General features: G+C 43.3%; 1 non-coding gene across 1 annotated transcript; it reads left to right on the top strand.

Annotated features, from left to right (window-relative positions):
* Nucleotides 1-10,159: 10,159 nt before the first annotated feature.
* Nucleotides 10,160-10,234, top strand: trnae-uuc (transfer RNA glutamic acid (anticodon UUC)). Its single transcript has one exon. It is a non-coding gene; the product is annotated as a tRNA-Glu (tRNA).
* Nucleotides 10,235-10,626: the final 392 nt, after the last annotated feature.

Here is a 10,626-nt window from a genome sequence, read left to right as displayed (position 1 = left end):
TGCATAGAACGGACTCTGTAATATGGTCTGCTAAGACCCAGCAGCATTGAATGAGTCTTTCAGGACAATTTCCTTTTTAACTGTTGCTGTCAATGACATTTTATTTTCTAATATGATTGAATAATTTTGCAGGTTATTGTAAAACAAGAACTTGAGATTTGAAAGATTTCCTTTGGCAAGAAATTGGAATGGGAATCTGTCAGTAAATACAATTTCTTTTGCAATTGAAATGCTTCCAACAGGAGGGTTTCACTGCAATATCACATTAAATTCAGCAAATCGAGATTTAAAACTATAAATGTGAGCTAACTGTTGTAAATTAGTGGACGATTTCTAGTCACAAGTGAGTAAGATGTTTTGGAGCAATGAGAAACTTTGGGCACAAAATAAATATCTATCTTCACTTACGCAGAAGGCTACCCTGGAAGACTTGGGTTCTACGTGGGAGAAGAACATGAAGGAACCATCGAAGAAGTGGACGAAAAGCTCCTCTGCTACCCATCACGCTGCATTGCAGAGCAGCTGACCTTTATGGATGCTGTGAGTAAACAGGAATCTGGGTCTGTGATAATGGACTGCAGATGCTGGAGAATCCAAGATAATCAAATGTGAGGCTGGATGAACACAGCAGGACCAGCAGCATCTCAGGAGCTTAAAAGCTGTCATTTGGGGCCTAGACCCTTCATCAGAGAGGGGGATGGGGTGAGGGTTCTGGAATAAATAGGGAGAGAGGGCGGAGGCGGACCGAAGATGGAGAGAAAAGAAGATAGGTGGAGAGGAGAGTATAGGTGGGGAGGTAGGGAGGGGATAAGACAGTCCAGGGAAGACGGACAGGTCAAGGAGGTGGGATGAGGTTAGCAGAAAGGAGATGGAGGTGCGACTTGGGGTGGGAGGAAGTGATTGTTGAGAAGAAGAACAGGTTAGAGAGGCAAAGACAGTCTGGGCTGTTTTTGGGATGCAGTGGGGGGAGAGGACGATCTGGGCTGGTTTTGGGATGCGGTGAGGGAAGGGGAGATTTTGAATCTGGTGAAGTCCACATTGACATCATTGGGCTGCAGGGTTTCCAAGCGGAATATGAATTGCTGTTCCCGCAGCCTTCGGGTGGCATCATTGTGGCACTGCAGGAGGCCCATGATGGACATGTCATCTAAAGAATGGGAGGGAGAGTGGAAAACGCTCGTGACTGGGAGGTGCAGTTGTTTATTGCGAGCCAAGTGGAGGTGTTCTGCAAACCGGTCCCCAAGTCTCCACTTGGTTTCCCCAATGTAGAGGAAGCCACACCGGGTACAATGGATACAACATACTAGATTGGCAGATGTGCAGGTGAACCTCTGCTTAATATGGAAAGTCATCTCGGGGCCTTGGATGGGGTGAGGGAGGGGGTGTGGGGGCAAGTGTAGCATTTTCTGCGGTTTCAGTGGAAGGTGCTGGTGTGGTGGGTTTGGAGGGGAGTGTGGAGCGAACAAGAGAGTCGCGGAGACAGTGGTCTCTCCGGAAGGCAGACAAGAGTGGGGATGGGAAAATGTCTTGGGTGGTGGTGTTGGACTGTAGATGGCGGAAGTTTCGGAGGATGATGCATTGTATCCTGCTTTCCGGAGAGACCACTCTCTGTGTGACTCCCTTGTTCGCTCCACACTGCCCTCCAACCCCACCACACCCGACATCTTCCCCTGCAACCGCAGGAAATGCTACACTTTCCCCCACATCCCCTCCCTCACCCCAATCCCAGTCCACAAGATGACTTTCCATGTTAAGCAGAGGTTCACCTGCACATCTGCCAATGTTGTATACTGTATCCATTGTACCCGGTGTGGCCTCCTCTACATTGGGAAAACCAAGCAGCAGCTTGCGGACTGATTTGCAGAAGACCTCCGCTCAGTTTGCAATAAACAACTGCACCTCCCAGTCGCGAGCGTTTTCCACTCCCCCTCCCATTCTTTCGATGACATGTCCATCATGGGCCTCCTGCAGTGCCACAATGATGCCACTCGAAGGTTGCAGGAACAGCAACTCATATTCCGGTTGGGAACCCTGCAGCCCAATGGTATCAATGTGGACTTCACCAGCTTCAAAATCTCCCCTTCCCCCAACGCATCTCAAAGCCAGCCCAGTTCGTCCTCTCCCCGCAGTGCACCACACAACCAGCCCAGCTCTTCCCCTCCCGCCACTGTATCCCAAAACCAGTCCAGCCTGTCTCTGCCTCCCTAACCTGTTCTTCCTCTCACCCATCCCTTCCTCCCACCCCAAGCCGCAGCTCCACCTCCTACCTACTAACCTCATCCCACCTCCTTGACCTTTCCGTCTTCCCTGGACTGTCCTATCCCCTCCGTCCCTCCCACCTATACTCTCCACTCCACCTATCTTCTTTACTCTCCATCTTCGGTCCGCCTCTCCGTCTCTCCCTATTTATTCCAGAACCCTCACCCCATCCCCCTCTCTGATGAAGGGTCTAGGCCCGAAATGTCAGCTTTTACGCTCCTGAGATGCTGCTGGTCCTGCTGTGTTCATCCAGCCTCACATTTTATTATCTAGGAATCTAGGGTCTATTCTGTTGAGACCTGTCTTTCCCAGTCATTCTCAATACGATGTTTCAGTCAGCAGTAAGCATCCGAATCTCACCATATTATTGAAAGCTATTTCCGCTCCACCAGTCATTATAACTGAATTGCCTTCACAATGCAGTCGTCCAAGATGTCAAAGTGTCTTGTTTGAAATGTAACTTCAGTCTTAAGCTTGAAATACCTGTCGATGAAGACTTCAGCACTCGCCTATTTTTTTAAATGAATGTCACATGAATTAAGTGAGCAGGGAGAGCACTGAAAATCCTTCGTAACTTCGTGTTGAATCTCTCCAAAATGAATAGTATTTCAGGGTAAAAGTTGAAATGTTTCACCAGAACAGTCACTTTTCTGACATGAACCCAGTGATTTTGTTCGAAGTGTCCAGTAAGACAACTTTGGTGTTTGCAGAGATCTCCTGGAATGGAATCAGCCACGAGATCAGGCTATTCCAGTCTAGTCTCCAAGGTGGCTTGGTGCCTTCCTCTACGAAATGAGGCGAAGGATTGCTGACTCAAATTTTGTGTTCTGTCAGGGTCTGGTCATAGGCTTCGGCTTCAAATGGAAGCTCAGCTTTGAGCAAATGGGACTGTGGTCTATATGACAGCATTGGGTGTGACTCTAGAATGTAAGTAGTCCTCTAGGTCTCAAAAAGCCTGAGCAATTGTCAGTGTTGAGAGCAGGGGTGCGCATATCTAATCTGCAAGTGAACTTTTTGTCAAACGTACGAGTTGGTTATGGATCGCTGCTTTTCTGCACAGAGTTAGAAAGTTAACATCTGTTTTCATTGCAGCCTCTGTTGTACGTGTGTATACATTCTGACACTTCGAGTCTAATCATGTGACACAATGATGACAACAGGCATTTTGGATGGGAAACAACCTATATTGGTGTCTGTAGAGGAACATAGCTGCTTTTCTTTCCTTGAAGCAGTGAGGTCGGCAATGAGATCAGTGATTCCTTTTCAAATCAGTTGTTTGACCTGGTGAATGTCAAGGCAGTGTTTTTGATTCTGGTCGCCTGTGTTGTTCCTGTTGCAGGCAGGTCCAGGAGGCTGAAACAGGAGATTTATTATTTAGTTTACTCTAGAGGGCGGAAGGTTAGCCTCAGCTGTTCCCTGCCTGAAATAATCGATGACATCATTGTCACATGATCGGAGTGTTAAAAGTGAGAGTGCACCATGCTTGCATAAATACGCAGCAGTTTCCCACTCCATGGTTTCTGAGTTTGTGTTAAGTTTGACACTCGGAGCATAATTGTTTGTGGGAGTTGTTAGCCTTGAAGAGGGAGGCAAGAGGAGACAATGCAAACAGAATGACCAATTGACAGGCTTGGATGTTTGGCAACATTCAGCTTCAGCATGAAACCAACAGTGGGGAGGTGTTGACGTTGAGGTGTACTTAACCAACACGGGGTGCGGCAGCCATTGTGTTCTGTCAATCTGCCTTGATGTGAGAAGTGGACATGATGCAGGAGCACTTTCCTGATGGCCAGTCTGTCTAGCTTATGGACCACCATGGCTGAGCATCAGTAGGAGTGACTATTGCCAACAAAGCCGTGCATTGATGGTGTGCACGGAGCCAGCAGTAGGAGCTGGGTGGAGATAACTTGTGATTTAGAATCTAACCTACAAATAAGAAGGAGATGACTGAAAACTCAAGGCTGTTGACCTGTTTGTACAACCTATATGCACCTTGGGCATCAATGTGTGTATTATGTACTCAGTTGTTGACAAAGTAGCTTGTGCAGTTTTGAATGTACAAATGAAAACTAGCAGAATGAGTTTACTCATGAATGGAAGAACCTTGTTTGTAGTTCATTCCTTCAACCACAGTACTGCTAATATATGTAATCTTTGTTTCCTTTTTATTTTTGATCAGGATCTTTTTAAGAAACTTGTGCCCAGCGAATGTTTAGGGTCCATCTGGGCTGAACAACCAGATCGAGCATCAACCGTCTGGGCTATCGTGGCACAGTTCAATAACGTTAAGAATTGTGTCACCAGCACCATCAGTCGGCCTCAGCAGCTAAAACCACGGCAGAGGGCGAAAATCATTGAGAAGTGGATTGATGTTGCCAAGGTACACTTGTTCTTTCGTGATTTTTAACCTTTATGACAGGGTAAAGCACTCAGTGCATGAAACAAACATGGTGGAAGAGAGCAAGCAGTTCCTACGATGTGTTGAGATGTTTAGGGTTTGAAAGCCTCTCGAATTGACGAGCAGAATTAGAATTGAATGCTTCATGGCAAATCCTAGCATTTGTAATTTCCATAGTGTTGGCTGCTAATAGTTCATGCCTCAGTTTACAGTTGCATTGAAATATTAAAGTTTTCTTTCTCATCAAAAATATTTCTGTGGAGAAATAAAGTATAATGATTTCAGATTTTTAGTGGCCCTTCAAACACAAAGTTACTTATTAGGCATTACAGAATGTTGCTTGCCTCACTTCCGAGCAGTGATCAGATTTATGATACATTGTAAATTTTATTCTCAGTTTTCTGCATTCCATATGCCCGTATGCCGGCCCTTCAGTAACTTGCCTGGTTGTCTGTTTCTTATGTGTTTGCCAAAGGAATTTGTCTTTGCATTTTAATCAGCAGTTGGGAAAAGGATGAGGAAGGGCTGTCATACCTGATATCAGGCTTGTCTTTGTCATCAATATGTGGCATTCCCACGAGTACATTTGGAAAGAATCAAGACAGGAAGCTAGTAATTAACTAATTAAGTGAATTAAGTAATTTATTCATATTCATTTTATCATCCAAAATGGCACTGGATCATAGCAACAAAAGTGTATTATCATTGAAATTTCCCATATTCATGTGACCATAAAATATTTAGTCATTCGAAAGGTTGGGAATGAAGATTCATAATTATACCTTTGCCAGGTATTTGTGACAAATCTGGTTTGGCTCTTGGCAACGCTGCCTGCATGGATTTGGACTCGTAAAGAATCTTAAGGCATTGATGTCTGTCTCCAGTTTCACAATCCAGAGAAGTTGAAATGAATGGAGGCAGACACCCAGTCATAGACATGGATACATGAGCTCCTGACAGGCTGTCCGTGCCGACCTAGAAACTGGTGCTGTCAAAGGCCATTCTGAAGATGAGTTGCCACCTTCCAGTGATCACTTGGCTGGCTCTTCCGGTTGTCATTTGAGTTGACAATAGTTGATGAGGGGCCTTATCCATGTTGAAGTGTCCTCCGTCACTTACTTTTTACTGCAGCAGCCTTTGTTGCCCTCAAGCCGGAAGACTGTGGGCTTGAGATCTTACCTGCTGGACTTAATCAGATAAGGCATCTATCTAATGATGCCCAGTGAGGCACATCCACATAAAGCCAATATGGTCTAATGACCCTCTCCCTCCTTGGCCTTCCTCGCTAAGCAGAAGTGGTTTTGAGAGTTGAGAACAAACAATTGCAGGCTTCCTACTCTCCTGCCCCTCGGCCCCTCCCAACAAAGTTCAAATTTATGCTTGTGGAAGGGAGGTTTGATTTGTTCTATTCTTCTCCCTGTCTCCGTGGGGCAGGCAGATGAAGGACATTCACATGCTATCCTCACTACGATTAGTTAACTCAGTCTCAATAACATTGTGATTCATAAAAGTAGACTCAATTTTCTGATTTGTATGCTTTCCTTGAATGATTATCTCATGTGTCAGGCCCTGCCCTCCTATGCTGGCAGAAAATGTAATCTGTCATTCGTTTATCAGATGAATACAATGGATATAACACAGATGATTACCCGTCTCCAGCTCCCTAACTTCGCCACTTCCACCACTCAGATGGCCGTGTCTCCAACTTATTCATTCGAATCTTTGCTTTGGCGTCAGTAACCATGTCTAACGAGTCAAGTGTTGGCAGAGAGTGAAATGTCTCAGAGGGAAAAAAAAATGAAGATCAAGTTTTAAGTCGCTAAGATTTGTGGAATTTTTGCCCCCACAAAGTCGTTTGTTAATGCTGTTATTTTTGCAGATCACGTTTTTCTGATGGAACATTTTAATGTCTGAGGTATTGGGTCATGGGGAGCCACTGTTTTTCCCACAGAACTCATGTTTTATGCTCTCACAGGAATGTCGGATTTTGGGAAATTTCTCTTCAGTGTGTGCAATTACCCGTGCATTGCAAGCAAATAACATCTTAGAGTTTCAGAAGACTTGGGCAGCCGTGTCAAAGTGAGTCATTTTTCTGGAAAAGCCGTGTCATTATTTTTAATAAATATGTGGTAGGAATTTGCAGGTTTCACCTCCAAGTTTACTTGCCAAAGTGATCTTCACACTCCAGATGTGTTGACAGGATTACCAGAGGCACTACAGTGCAATCCTAACAATTGGCTTACTGGGAGAATCTTTCATTCTTTCACTAAGGAGTGAGGAGTTAATTTTCTACAGTGGAAAAAGAAAACTGTTTGACAGCTTAAAATATTGAACTATTGTGTTCCAAAACTGATCTGCTGTTGGATGTAACGTAAGACAGTTTCCTGTGGATGTGCTGTGACGGGGTGATATGAACTGGAGGTTTGTATAGGAACCTGAAATACAAAGAACACAATTATTTTAATCACCCAAGAAAGCAGTCGAGACCTCTTTGAAGTGCGCACTTGTAGTTTATATTCCTGTGCCGTAGACGATTTGATCATGATTGTTATTTTGAGGCAGCTTGGAGGTGAAATCTCACTTGCTGTGATGAGATTTCCTAAAACTACTGCAATGAAGGGCTTTTGTGGCACAGTGGTAACATCTCCATCTCTGGGCTGAAATAATCTGGGTTCAAATTCTGTCTGATGAAGGGTCTAGGCCCGAAACGTCAGCTTTTGTGCTCCTGAGATGCTGATTGGCCTGCTGTGTTCATCCAGCTCCACACTTTGTTATCTTGGATTCTCCAGCATCTGCAGTTCCCAATATCTCTTGGGTTCAAATTCTACCTGCCAAAGAGATGTGTCAAAACATATCTGAACTGTTTCATTAAAATAACTGCAATTGTTTGAAAAATGCTTCACTGCCCTTCACTGTCTGTATTACTTGCTTATTTGTCAGATTCCATGTCAGCTGTTTGCAATCTTGACTCTATTCTGTCAAGAGTAATTTGTTATATTCTCTTGACTAGGAGCACAAAGGCAACATTTGAAGATCTTTCAAATCTCATCTCCGAAGATGGCAACATAATGACAAGTAGCCAGCGCGAAAAACAGGTAAGCGTTTGCATTTGGCACTGTGCATCGATATTCAGGGCATTATAGGTATTTTCAAGCAAAATATCTACAATGAATTACATTGGTGTCTGAATGCATACAAATACTGTGAATCAATAATGCAACAAGGGATACATGTTTTACATATGGATGGTCTAACTTGGCTCAAGTCTTCCAAAATCGTTCTGTCATGATGCAACCTTCATAGATTATCTTTCTCAGTGTTCGTTATCTTGGAAGTTTGAACACTTGCACAATGATATTAAAAGCAGGATATATGTCAGTTTTCTTTTCTTTTGATTTGCACACTTGGAGGGCCTCGTAATTAATAAAAGCCAAGGCAAAACACGAATAGCTTTAATTGGTTCTCGTTAGTGTTTTTGTTCAATTAGCATGTCTTCCTTTTATTGTTCTCTGCGGTAATAAATATTTACTGCATTGGAAGTGAGAGATAATCACATTGCTTTGTTTGTTGAGCATTTCAGACATCAACTATTTAGTTTCAACTAGCTTGGACCACCACTGACATTTCAAACTAACTTCAAAAACCTTCTCAAAAAGCATATTGTTTTACCAGGTTTCGAGACATTCCTCCTCACTCTGTTTGTCATGCTGTTTGCCCAGTCATTTTGTTCCTGAATTTTACAAAGTAACAAAATAATTTGTTCGTTATAAACATTTTGGTGTCACTTGACCAAACTAGTGTGTCCAGGACAGTAAGGAGGCAAGATGCAAGTTTTCTGTTGAATCATTCTTAGATTAAATCAAAGCAGTTTGAAGGTGGTACTTGAAGAGGACGAAATGCAGCATTCATGTTGGGTTGTTAACAATTTGACAGACACTCCGTTTTTCATACTGCTGAAAGTTCGAGTTGAGGTTGACGATGTTTTTGCATTGCTGTCCATCTGCTGGCTCCATCATTTCTACGGTGCTGCTGTCACACCTTGTTTATTATGTTTGCTATTGGTGCACAGTGCAGAATTCCAAATTACTTTTCATATCTGGCTTGAATCTAAAAGTAGATTTGTTTTTAATAATCAAAAACGTGTGTTGTGCAGGATGATTGCTTTTGTGGTGTCAATTTCTATAAATATACATGGGAAAATCTGAGTTCAAGATTGGACAGTTGTTTAACTTCCATAATGCTGTCTCCCAGATTGTACAGTGAATATCGATGCATGGTTCGTTAATCTTTAAGCATATTACACAGATGTTCTCTGGCAATATGGCTTGCTAAGCTTTACTTTATATGGGTGTGCCATTCGCAAGGCCACCATATCAACACTTACTGTCGATCCTTAGTTGACACTGAGTGTAGTGATAAGATACCACCTTGATATACCATAGCGTATTTTCTGAAAATACTTCCCCAAATGTGACTGTCTGGTGAATTTCACCTGAGTGAGCCAGCAATCATCATTTTCACTGTTGTGTTTTTAAATCTCAGAAAATATAATTTGAAACCTCATTTTAAATGCAGTTTGAAGCAGCAACTTCACCATGTCCAACAATTTGATTTGCACACTTGGATGGGAATCTGAAATAGTTGCCAAGTGATTGTTTTATGGGTTAAACATTGATACTAGTTTTGTGATAAACTATTGTGCGTGGGATAAATTGTAATATCACTTCCTAATATCATTGCCTGGCTATCACCTCTTGAGTTTGAATTGGCCAAATGTTGACATAAGGCTTTAGCGTTGTAAAATGTTTTTACAATAAAAGCTTGAGTTTTGAAATCTCATCTGTTATCTCATTTGATATTATGGGAGATATAGATTAGATGTAGTGAATGAATAGCTGGTTTTCTATGTACATTTTCAGGATGGAGCTTCAAAATTTGCCGCCCTCAACAGCACCTTGAAAGAGAACAAAATACTGACACACAAAACACTGAAAGTAACAAAGAAGAAGGTAATCATCCCTTTATGTTTAATATTGGAATGAAACGTTCTCAAGTTGAAGCAGTTAATCTTGAAGCTTTACAAGTAAATCTGATTTATCTTTCCATAATGGTGTATCTTTGTTATAACTATGCTGTAAAGCAGTTCTCCGGGTAACTAAAGGGAAGTTATCAGCATTGCTGCTACTTAAGCCATTGAACATGTTTGGTTATATGTTTGAAGCTATAACCATGCTGCTTGTTGCATATCTATCAGTGTGTTGGGTTGTGGGTAGAATATTTCTACATTGAACGGAAGTAAATCTGCGAGGCCAGGCAGGTATGCACAAACATTTCCCATGGTCTGATGGATAAATACAACAGTCAATACAGTGTGGAGCTGAAGGAACTCAGCAGGTCAGGCAGCATGAGAGGAGCAAGAAAATCAACGTGTCAGGTCAGGACCACACTGTATTGACTCTGACTCCAACATTTGCAGTTCTTGCTGTCTTTGAGAGATGGTTAGCATCACTGGTGGTCCAGTGGTTAGGATTCGGCGCTTTCACCGCTGCGGCCTGGGTTCGATTCCCGGTCAGTGCAGCACATTTTGGGGTGGCTCAGTGGCTCAGTGGTTAGCATTGCGGCCTCACAGTGCCGGGGACCCAGGTTGGATTCCAACCTCGGGTGACTGTCTGTGTGGAGTTTGCATATTCTCCCCGTGTGTGCATGGGTTTCCTCCCGGTGCTCTGGTTTCCTCCCACAGTCCAAAGATGTGCAGGCTAGGTGGGTTGGCCATGCTGAATTGCTGGTTGTGTTCAGGGGTGTGTGAGCTGTAGGGGATGGTTCTGGGTGGGATGTTTCAAGTGGCGGTGTGAAATTGGTGAGCCGAAGGGCCTGTGTCTACACTGTGGGTAATGGAATTTAATCTCAATACAACATCTTGGCTGAAGCATTGAAATATGCCGACGCTCACAAAGGCAGAGATTCAGGTA

This window comes from Stegostoma tigrinum, chromosome 8, assembly GCF_030684315.1.
Source record: "Stegostoma tigrinum isolate sSteTig4 chromosome 8, sSteTig4.hap1, whole genome shotgun sequence".
Taxonomy (NCBI): Eukaryota; Metazoa; Chordata; class Chondrichthyes; order Orectolobiformes; family Stegostomatidae; genus Stegostoma; species Stegostoma tigrinum.
The sequence above is the reverse complement of the archived record's forward strand: the minus strand, read 5'-3'. Positions and strand labels throughout refer to the sequence as shown.